The sequence below is a fragment of the Ranitomeya variabilis genome, chromosome 3, assembly GCF_051348905.1.
Source record: "Ranitomeya variabilis isolate aRanVar5 chromosome 3, aRanVar5.hap1, whole genome shotgun sequence".
NCBI lineage: Eukaryota > Metazoa > Chordata > Amphibia > Anura > Dendrobatidae > Ranitomeya > Ranitomeya variabilis.
In genome coordinates, this window is record NC_135234.1 from 780,550,017 (window position 1) to 780,562,187 (window position 12,171).

Below are 12,171 nucleotides of genomic sequence, written 5' to 3' on the forward strand. Positions count from 1 at the left end.
TCCAAAAGGCATCACCAAGTACTCAAAATGGCCTTCCGGCGTATTAAATGCAGTTTTCCATTCATCACCCTGTTTTATACGCACAAGGTTATACGCACCACGAAGATCTATCTTGGTGAACCAACTAGACCCCCTAATGCGAGCAAACAAATCAGTTAACAATGGCAAAGGATACTGAAATTTGACCGTGATTTTATTCAAAAGGCGATAATCAATACAAGGTCTCAGGGAACCATCCCTTTTAGCCACAAAAAAGAATCCTGCACCAAGAGGGGATGAGGACGGGCGAATATGTCCCTTCTCTAAAGACTCCTTTATATAACTCCGCATGGCAGCATGCTCCGGCACAGATAAATTGAAAAGTCGTTCCTTAGGAAACTTACTACCAGGAATCAAATTTATAGCACAATCACAGTCCCTATGAGGAGGTAGAGAATTGAGTTTGGGCTCCTCAAATACATCCTGGTAGTCTGACAAAAACGTAGGGACTTCAGAAGGAGTGGACGAAGCAATTGACACCACAGGAGCGTCACCATGAATTCCCTGACAACCCCAACTTGACACCGACATAGCTTTCCAATCCAGAACTGGATTATGAGTCTGCAACCATGGTAGACCAACACGAGGACATCATGCAAATTATGCAGTACAAGAAAGCGAATCACCTCCCGATGAACAGGAGTCATGCACATGGTCACTTGTGTCCAGTACTGAGGTCTATTCGTAGCCAATGGTGTAGAATCAATTCCCCTTAGTGGAATAGGGAATTTTAAAGGCTCCAAATCAAAACCACAGCGCCTGGCAAATGACCAATCCATCAGACTCAGGGCGGCACCTGAATCTACAAAAGCATTAACCGGGTAAGATGACAGGGAACAAATCAGGGTAACAGACAAAACGAACTTAGGCTGTAAAGTACCAATGGTGACAGATTTATCAACCTTTTTTTTGCGCTTAGAGCATGCTGAGATAACATGAGCTGAGTCACCACAGTAAAAGCACAACCCATTTTGCCGTCTATAATTTTGCCGTTCACTTCTGGTCAGAATTCTGTCACATTGCATAGATTCAGGTGTCTGTTCAGATGACACCGCCAAATGGTGCACAGGTTTGCGCTCCCGCAAACGCCGATCAATCTGAATGGCCAGAGTCATTGACTCATTCAGACCTGCAGGCGTAGGGAACCCCACCATGACATTCTTAATGGCTTCAGAAAGACCTTCTCTGAAATTTGCAGCCAGGGCACACTCATTCCACTGAGTAAGCACCGACCATTTCCGAAATTTCTGGCAGTACACCTCTGCTTCATCTTGCCCCTGCGAGAGGGCCAATAACGTTTTTTCAGCCTGGTTCTCAAGATTAGGTTCCTCATAGAGCAATCCAAGGGCTAGAAAAAACGCATCTACACTAAGCAATGCAGGATCCCCTGGCGCCAATGCGAAGGCCCAATCTTGGGGGTCACCACGCAAAAAGGAAATGATAATCTTAACTTGCTGAACGGCATCACCAGAGGAACGAGGTTTCAAAGAAAGAAACAACTTACAATTGTTCCTAAAATTCAGGAACCTAGATCTATCTCCAGAAAACAACTCCGGAATAGGTATTCTAGGCTCTGACATAGGACTGTGAACAACAAAATCCTGAATACTTTGAACCCTAGCAGCAAGATGATCCAGACTGGAAGCCAAGCTCTGGACATCCATGTCAGCAGCTGAACTCAGAGCCACACCAAGATTAAGAGGAGGAGAGAAGCAGCCACAGCAGCTAGACACACGGCAACAAAAAAAAAAAAAAAAAACTTCAAGGCTTCTTTTCTCCTGCTTCTGCCATGCAATTAACACTTTACGGCCGGCTGTACTGTTATGATCCCAATTGGCGGAGGATCACAAATAGATCAGCAAGTGATTAAACTAAGGACGAGCTCTAGGGAGATGGTAACTGGACTGATCGCAAATCTGAACCTATCCAAAACAACTAGAGGTAGCCGGTGAACGTGCCTAAAAAATTCTTAGATGTCTCGAGCCAGCCTGAGGAACTAGCTACCCCTAAAGAGAAAGAAAGACCTCGCTTGCCTCCAGAGAAATAATCCCCAAAGATATAGAAGCCCCCAACAGATAATAACGGTGAAGTAAGAAGAAGGCACATACATAGGGATGAAATCAGATTCAGCAAAAGAGGCCCACTAGTACTAGAAAGCAGAAAATAGAGCAGGGGTCTATGCGATCAATAAAAAACCCTTACAAAATATCCATCCTGAGATTTCAAGAACCCACACACCAACTAACTGTTATGACCCCAATGGCGAGGGTCTCAGAGGAACGTGGAAGTCTGCAGAGTACAAAAATCCAGCTCATAGGGCAGTGGTAACTGGGTTGACCATATATCTACTCCTAACGCCAACACTAGAAGTAGCCGGGGATCATTCCTACGTTGATTCTAGATGACACGCGCCAGCCGGAGAATCTAGCTACCCCTAGTAGAGGAAAACAAAGACCTTTCTTGCCTCCAGAGAAGGGGACCCCAAAGCTGGATAGAAGCCCCCCACAAATAATGACGGTGAGGTAAGAGGAAATGACAAACACAGAAATGAACCAGGTTTAGCACAGAGAGGCCCGCTTACTGATAGCAGAATAAAGAAAGGTAACTTATATGGTCAACAAAAACCCTATCAAAATCCACACTGGAAATTCAAGAACCCCCGAACCGTCTAACGGTCCGGGGGGAGAACACCAGCCCCCTAGAGCTTCCAGCAAAGGTCAGGATATAGATTTGGAACAAGCTGGACAAAAATACAAAACCAAAACAAATAGCAAAAAGCAAAAGGCAGACTTAGCTGATATAACTGGAACCAGGATCAGTAGACAAGAGCACAGCAGACTAGCTCTGATAACTACGTTGCCAGGCATTGAACTGAAGGTCCAGGGAGCTTATATAGCAACACCCCTAACTAACGACCCAGGTGCGGATAAAAGGAATGACAGAAAAACCAGAGTCAAAAAACTAGTAACCACTAGAGGGAGCAAAAAGCAAATTCACAACAGTACCCCCCCCTTAGTGAGGGGTCACCGAACCCTCACCACGACCACCAGGGCGATCAGGATGAGCGGCATGAAAGGCACGAACTAAATCGGCCGCATGAACATCAGAGGCGACCACCCAGGAATTATCCTCCTGACCATAGCCCTTCCACTTGACCAGGTACTGAAGCCTCCGCCTGGAGAGGCGAGAATCCAAGATCTTCTCCACCACGTACTCCAACTCGCCCTCAACCAACACCGGAGCAGGAGGCTCAGCAGAAGGAACTACAGGCACAATGTACCGCCGCAACAAGGACCTATGAAATACATTGTGAATAGCAAACGACACAGGAAGATCCAGACGAAAAGATACAGGATTAAGGATTTCCAATATCTTGTAAGGCCCAATAAAACGAGGTTTAAATTTGGGAGAGGAGACCTTCATAGGAACAAAGCGGGAAGAAAGCCACACCAAATCCCCAACGCGTAGTCGGGGACCCACACCGCGGCGGCGGTTGGCAAAGCGCTGAGCCTTCTCCTGTGACAACTTCAAGTTGTCCACCACATGATTCCAGATCTGCTGCAACCTATCCACCACAGAATCCACCCCAGGACAGTCAGAAGGCTCCACATGACCCGAAGAAAAGCGAGGATGGAAACCAGAGTTGCAGAAAAAAGGCGAAACCAAGGTGGCGGAACTAGCCCGATTATTAAGGGCAAACTCAGCCAACGGCAAGAATGTCACCCAATCGTCCTGATCAGCAGAGACAAAACACCTCAAATAAGCCTCCAAAGTCTGATTGGTTCGCTCCGTCTGTCCATTAGTCTGAGGATGGAAAGCAGACGAAAACGACAAATCAATGCCCATCCAACTACAAAAGGATCGCCAGAACCTGGAAACGAACTGGGATCCTCTGTCTGACACAATATTCTCAGGGATGCCGTGCAAACGAACCACGTTCTGGAAAAACACAGGAACCAGATCGGAAGAGGAAGGCAGCTTAGGCAAAGGAACCAAATGGACCATCTTGGAGAAGCGATCACATATCACCCAGATAACGGACATGCCCTGAGATAGCGGAAGATCAGAAATGAAATCCATGGAGATATGTGTCCAAGGTCTCTTCGGGACAGGCAAGGGCAAGAGCAAACCGCTGGCACGAGAACAGCAAGGCTTAGCTCGAGCACAAGTCCCACAGGACTGCACAAATGACCGCACATCCCTTGACAAGGAAGGCCACCAAAAGGACCTGGCCACCAGATCTCTGGTGCCAAAAATTCCCGGGTGACCTGCCAACACCGAGGAATGAACCTCGGAAATGACTCTGCTGGTCCACTTATCCGGGACAAACAGTCTGTCAGGTGGACAAACTCAGGCCTATCAGCCTGAAATCTCTGCAACACACGTCGCAGATCCGGAGAAATAGCTGACAAGATAACTCCATCTTTAAGAATACCAACAGGATCAGCGACTCCAGGAGCATCAGGCACAAAGCTCCTAGAAAGAGCATCGGCCTTCACATTCTTTGAACCTGGTAAATACGAGACAACAAAATCAAAGCGGGAGAAAAACAATGACCAGCGGGCCTGTCTCGGATTAAGGCGTTTAGCAGACTCGAGATACATCAGATTTTTGTGATCAGTCAAGACCACCACACGATGCTTAGCACCCTCGAGCCAATGACGCCACTCCTCAAATGCCCATTTCATGGCCAACAACTCCCGATTGCCCACATCATAATTTCGCTCGGCAGGCGAAAATTTCCTAGAGAAAAAGGCACAAGGCTTCATAACAGAGCAACCAGGGCCTCTCTGCGACAAAACGGCCCCTGCCCCAATCTCCGAAGCATCCACCTCAACCTGAAAGGGAAGTGAGACGTCAGGCTGGCACAAAACAGGCGCCGAAGTAAACCGGCGTTTCAACTCCTGGAAAGCCTCCACGGCAGCAGGAGCCCAGTTAGCTACATCGGAGCCCTTCTTGGTCATATCCGTCAAAGGTTTCACAATGCTAGAAATTTTAGCGATAAAACGACGGTAGAAGTTAGCGAAGCCCAAGAACTTCTGAAGACTCTTAACTGACGAGGGCTGAGTCCAATCAAGAATAGCTCGGACCTTGACTGGGTCCATCTCCACAGCAGAAGGGGAAAAAATGAACCCCAAAAAGGGAACCTTCTGTACACCAAAGAGACACTTTGAGCCCTTGACAAACAAAGAATTTTCACGCAAAATTTTAAAGACCAACCTGACCTGCTCCACATGCGAATCCCAATTATCAGAAAAAACCAAAATATCATCCAGATAAACAATCAAAAATTTATCCAGATACTTCCGGAAAATGTCATGCATAAAGGACTGAAAAACTGAAGGCGCATTGGAGAGCCCAAAAGGCATCACCAAGTACTCAAAATGACCTTCGGGCGTATTGAATGCGGTTTTCCATTCATCACCTTGCTTAATGCGCACAAGGTTGTACGCACCACGAAGGTCTATCTTGGTGAACCACTTGGCACCCTTAATCCGGGCAAACAAGTCAGACAACAGCGGTAAAGGATACTGAAATTTGACAGTGATCTTATTTAAAAGCCGATAATCAATACAAGGTCTCAAAGATCCGTCCTTTTTTGCCACAAAAAAGAATCCCGCACCAAGAGGGGAAGAAGACGGACGAATATGTCCTTTTTCCAGAGACTCCTTGATATATGAACGCATAGCGGTATGTTCAGGTACCGACAGATTAAACAGTCTTCCCTTAGGAAATTTACTGCCTGGGATCAAATCTATAGCACAGTCACAGTCCCTATGAGGAGGCAGTGCACTGGACTCAGACTCACTGAAGACATCCTGATAATCAGACAAATACTCCGGAACTTCCGAAGGCGTAGAAGAAGCAATAGACACAGGCAGGGAATCCTCATGAATACCACGACAGCCCCAACTTGAGACTGACATAGCCTTCCAGTCCAGGACTGGATTATGGGTCTGTAACCATGGCAGCCCTAAAACGACCAAATCATGCATTTTATGTAAAACCAGGAAACGTATCACCTCGCGGTGTTCAGGAGTCATGCACATGGTAACCTGAGTCCAATACTGCGGTTTATTTGCTGCCAATGGTGTAGCATCAATACCCCTAAGAGGAATAGGATTTTCTAATGGTTCAAGAATAAAACCACAGCGCTTAGCAAATGAGAGATCCATGAGACTCAGGGCAGCACCTGAATCTACAAACGCCATGACAGGATAAGATGACAGTGAGCAAATCAAAGTTACAGACAGAATAAATTTAGGTTGCAAATTACCAACGGTGACAGGACTAACAACCTTAGCTATACGTTTAGAGCATGCTGAGATAACATGTGTAGAATCACCACAGTAGTAGCACAAGCCATTCCGGCGTCTATGAATTTTCCGCTCATTTCTAGTCAGGATTCTATCACATTGCATTAAATCAGGTGTCTGTTCAGACAACACCATGAGGGAATTTGCGGTTTTTCTATCACATTGCACCGAATTAGGTGTCTGTTCAGACAACACCATGAGGGAATTTGCGGTTTTGCGCTCCCGCAACCGCCGGTCAATTTGAATAGCCAGTGCCATAGTATCATTCAGACCTGTGGGAATGGGAAAACCCATCATAACATTCTTAATGGCTTCAGAAAGGCCATTTCTAAAATTAGCGGCCAGTGCACACTCGTTCCAATGTGTCAGCACGGACCATTTCCGAAATTTTTGGCAATACACTTCAGCCTCGTCCTGCCCCTGAGACATAGACAGCAAGGCCTTTTCTGCCTGAATCTCAAGATTGGGTTCCTCATAAAGTAAACCGAGCGCCAGAAAAAACGCATCAAGATCAGCCAATGCCGGATCTCCTGGCGCCAGCGAAAAAGCCCAATCCTGAGGGTCGCCCCGTAAGAACGAAATAACAATTTTTACTTGCTGAGCAGAATCTCCTGATGAACAGGGTCTCAGGGACAAAAACAATTTACAATTATTCACGAAATTCCTAAACTTAAACCTGTCTCCGGAAAACAGTTCAGGAATCGGTATTTTAGGTTCTGACCTAGGATTTCTGATAACATAGTCTTGTATGCCCTGCACACGAGTAGCCAGCTGGTCCACACTTGTAATCAAGGTCTGGACATTCATGTCTGCAGCAAGCATAGCCACTCTGAGGTAAAGGGGAAGGAGAAAAAAAAAAACTCAGAATCTTCTTTCTTATAATCCCTCTTCTGCAATGCATTAAACATTTAATACTGGCCTGGCAAACTGTTATGACCCCAATGGCGAGGGTCTCAGAGGAACGTGGAAGTCTGCAGAATACAAAAATCCAGCTCATAGGGCAGTGGTAGCTGGGTTGACCATATATCTACTCCTAACGCCAACACTAGAAGTAGCCGGGGATCATTCCTACGTTGATTCTAGATGACACGCGCCAGCCGGAGAATCTAGCTACCCCTAGTAGAGGAAAACAAAGACCTTTCTTGCCTCCAGAGAAGGGGACCCCAAAGCTGGATAGAAGCCCCCCACAAATAATGACGGTGAGGTAAGAGGAAATGACAAACACAGAAATGAACCAGGTTTAGCACAGAGAGGCCCGCTTACTGATAGCAGAATAAAGAAAGGTAACTTATATGGTCAACAAAAACCCTATCAAAATCCACACTGGAAATTCAAGAACCCCCGAACCGTCTAACGGTCCGGGGGGAGAACACCAGCCCCCTAGAGCTTCCAGCAAAGGTCAGGATATAGATTTGGAACAAGCTGGACAAAAATACAAAACCAAAACAAATAGCAAAAAGCAAAAGGCAGACTTAGCTGATATAACTGGAACCAGGATCAGTAGACAAGAGCACAGCAGACTAGCTCTGATAACTACGTTGCCAGGCATTGAACTGAAGGTCCAGGGAGCTTATATAGCAACACCCCTAACTAACGACCCAGGTGCGGATAAAAGGAATGACAGAAAAACCAGAGTCAAAAAACTAGTAACCACTAGAGGGAGCAAAAAGCAAATTCACAACACTAACAGTGTGTGGGGAGAAACTCAGCCCACTAGAGCAACCAGCAAGCGAGGGAATTACATTTTAGCAAGCTATAACAGAAAACATGATAAACACTGCTGATGAAAAAATGAGCAAACAAAACTTAGCTTATCCTGGATGGACTGGGAGCAAGGTAGTCAGAAGGAATCTGAGTAGCACTGATTACATCGACAGCCGGCCACAAGTGGAAGTAAAACAGAGCTATATAGGAACCTCCCAGAGGATAACGAACCAGCTGATAGCCAGAGACCAGCAGGATAACAAACAAAGCCACCAGGGGGAGCCCAAAGCAAAAGTCGCACCATACCACCAGTGACCACAAGAGGGAGCCCGAAAACAGAGTTCACAACAGTAAACACGGCTTAGTTACATGACCCGCTTACAGAGAAACACAATCTTTGCACTCGGGTTTAGCTTCTAGCGGTTTCAGTGAGTTATAGATCCCTCGATGGACGTCCAGAATATATAATCCTTATATCTCTAGCCCTGATCAGTGCCACTATATACAGTATAACCTGAAAAGAACAATTGAAGCTCATGGTTTCTATACCAGTTTTAACCAGTACCAGGTGGAAGGGGGAATGAGTAGGGTAGGGAGACCTGCCTGCCGCAGCATAGAGCCATATAAATTCTTGAGGCCTTGTGTTGGAAGGCAGACGAAACTGCAGCTGAGAGCTCTGTATGTGTAACTTAAGTAGTCAGAACTTCTCCTATTTCCTGACAGTCTCCAGGTGTATGATGACACCAGTAATGATAAGGTATGGCGCGGTCATGTGATGTCTCCAGGTGTATGATGAAGCCAGTAATGATCAGCTGTGACACGGACACGAAACGTCTTCAGGTGTATGATGACAGTAATAATAATCCGATGTGGCACGGTCACGTGACGTCTCCAGGTGTATGATGAAGCCAGTAATGATCAGGTGTGGTGCGGTCACGTGATGTCTCAAGGTGTATGATGACACCAGTAATAATCAGGTGTGACACGGTCACATGACGTCTACAGGCGTATGATGACGCCAGTAATGATCAGGTATGGCGCGGTCATGTGATGTCTCCAGGTATACGATGATGCTAGTAATGATCAGGTGTGGCGCGGTCACGTGATGTCTCCAGGTCTATGATGACGCCAGTAATGATCAGGTGTGGCGCGGTCACGTAACTTCTCCAGATGTATGATGACTCCTGTAATGATCAGGTGTGGCGTGGTCACGTGATGTCTCCAGGTGTATAATGACACCAGTAATGATCAGGTGTGGTGCGGTCACGTGATGTCTCCAGGTGTACGCAGATGCTAGTAATGATCAGGTGTGGTGCGGTCACGTGACGTCTCCAGGTGTATGATGACACTAGTAATGATCCGGTGTGGTGCGGTCACGTGAGTTTCCAGGTGTATGATGATACCAGTAATGATTAGGTGTGGCGTTTTCACGTGATGTCTCCAGGTATACAATGACACTAGTTGTCACGAAAAGGGTGGTGACCTTTGGCCAGCACACGGCTATTACATGTGCAGGGGGGCTTGTCTTAGTTATCCCACCACTGCTACAATGTGATGAAAACACAAACAAGGCTTTTGACCTATCAATTTACCGCAGGGGCTTATTTTAGTTATCCCACTGCTTCTACAATATGTCATGAACTGCAGGAATTTATGTATATCCCGCTTTCCAGTTCTGCTTCGGAACTTGCAGCTCGCTGGTGCCCCTATTACCCTCAGGTCAGTCGGGGAACTACACCTAGGATTATTAGTCGCCGGATGGGCCGCTTCACTGTGGACTGGCTAGCAGGCACGCTGCAGCGAGAGAATTATAAATGCTCAGGCCGCAGCCAGACAATAGCTTATCAAACCCCGTTCCGTCGCAGCCAGCTTTACCCACCTAGCCCAGAGCACACTTTGCTGCCACCAGCTCAGATTCCTCAACAGAGGGGTTCGAGCCAACCCAAATTAGTAGCGTAATTAACTTCAGGCACGTGAAAATTCGCATAGAACATGGAGAAGATGAACTGGTAATTTTTATAGTTTACTCCAAAAGGTAGGCAGTGTTTACAGAAGATATAAAAAGATTCTACAATATGAGACCATCAAAGTATATACAAGAAGTTAAAAAAAAAAAACAGGGATTAAAGAAGATAAACACTCACATGTTGCTTAGATCATCCTAGCTAACCATCCTGGTGGGAGGAGACAGACATCCCAATTCATCAGAGGGTCCTGGTACAACAGCTTCTCAGGCAAGACTGAAGGCTGGGCTGACTGGCAGTAACTTATACTTGTAGGCTTGTGACATCACTAAAGGGGCTGGTTTACCTGCACCCTCCCCTAGCTGCCAGGGTGCACATTTTGGTATGAAAACTTATAATACTCATAAATGTGCTTGAGAACCTAGCAGAACAACGGCACACCCATCAAATCCATTTCTCTGGTTCTCTTGGTGCTAGATTTTAGCAAAAGGCCTTGCTATATCAAAGCACGTTCCAAATATGTATCTGTCATATTTCTATCATACACTGGCGTCGCATTATGGCTTCTTTAATATCTCACGCACACATAGCAAGCCCAGGTGGTTGGAGACAAAGAAATTCCTACGGGAGGGAGGAAGGAAGGAGTGAGGAGGGTCAGAGCCCCACACTGGAGTTTCAAGTTACACATGGTCTTGGCCATAGGGGTTTGTTCCTATACCAGCGAAGGCAGTGGAAAGGGAAAGAAGGGTGGGTTGGAATAGCCCACAGTGTGTGTCTTGTAAAGCTAGGCAGATACTCAGACATGGCATATTCACATTATCGTGACACTAGTAATGATCCAGTGTGGTGGGGTCACGTTAGTCTCCAGGGGTATGACGACACCAGTAATGATCCGGTGTGGCACGGTTACGTGAATTCTCCTGGTGTATTATGACGCGAGTAATGATCAGGCGTGATGTGGTCACGTGATGTCTCCAGGTGTACGATGACGCCAGTAATGATCATAGTAAATATAGGTAAACTGACTGAACAGCAATCTAGTCTGAACAGGTGCATAACCAAAAAAGACTTACATAGCAAATAGATCAATGGCTGCACTCAACTGTACTAAAGCAAGGAAATGTGCGATACATGAAATGTGAATAGCATAATGGCTTGTGAAATCTATGAAAAAATACATCTCATGTATTTTTTCATAGATTTCACAAGCCATTATGCTATTCACATTTCATGTATCGCACATTTCCTTGCCAGTAATGATCAGGTGTGGCGCGGTCACGTGATGTCTTCCGGTGTATGATGACACCAGTAATGATCAGGCGTGGCGCGGTCATGTGACATCTCCAGGTATACGATGACACCAGTAATGATCCGGAGTGGTGTGGTCACGTGATGTCTCCAGGTGTATGATGACACCAGTAGTGATCCGGTGTGGCGCGGTCACGTGAGTCTCCAGGTGTACGATGATACCAGTAATGATCAGGTGTGGTGTGATCACGTGATGTCTCCCGGTGTATGATGACACCAGTAATGATCAGGTGTGGTGCGATCACGTGATGTCTCCAGGTATACGATGACACCAGTAATGATCCGGTGTGGCGCAGTCACGTGACGTTTCCAGGTGTATGATGATACCAGTAATGATCCGGAGTGGTGTGGTCACGTGATGTCTCCAGTTGTATGATGACACCAGTAGTGATCCGGTGTGGCGCGGTCACGTGAGTCTCCAGGTGTGCGATGATACCAGTAATGATCCGGTGTGGCGCAGTCACGTGACGTTTCCAGGTATACGATGACACCAGTAATGATCCGGTGTGGCGCAGTCACGCGACTTTTCCAGGTGTATGATGACACCAGTAGTGATCTGGAGTGGTGCGGTCACGCGATGTCTCCAGGTATATGATGACACCAGTAGTGATCCGGTGTGGTGCGGTCACGTGAGTCTCCAGGTGTATGATGACACCAGTAGTGATCCGGTTTGGCGCGGTCACGTGAGTCTCCAGGTATATGATGACACCAGTAATGATCCAGTGTGGCGCAGTCACGTGACGTTTCCAGGTGTATGATGATACCAGTAATGATCCGGAGTGGTGCGGTCACGTGAGTCTCCAGGTACAGAGGACACTGATAATGGGCAGAGATTCTGC